Raw genomic sequence first — 206 nt, 5'->3', positions numbered from 1 at the left:
TCTGAGAATCCCAAGCGGCGAAATGGGGGCGCGAGGTCGGGAGGGGCCGCGCCGGGAGGAGGGAACAAAACACAAAACCACCCAGATGAAAATAGGAGCCATGATTCCTACCTTCTCTTTCTCAAGCGCGCTAACATAGCGTTATTAACAATTTGAGATCCTAGCAGTAAAGTTCTCGACACTGGACAGGGCAGTCCCTTGGTGCA

The sequence above is a fragment of the Bison bison genome, unplaced genomic scaffold (genome assembly GCF_000754665.1).
Source record: "Bison bison bison isolate TAMUID 2011002044 unplaced genomic scaffold, Bison_UMD1.0 scf7180017864329, whole genome shotgun sequence".
Classification (NCBI taxonomy): Eukaryota; Metazoa; Chordata; class Mammalia; order Artiodactyla; family Bovidae; genus Bison; species Bison bison.
This window is presented reverse-complemented; position numbering follows the sequence as displayed.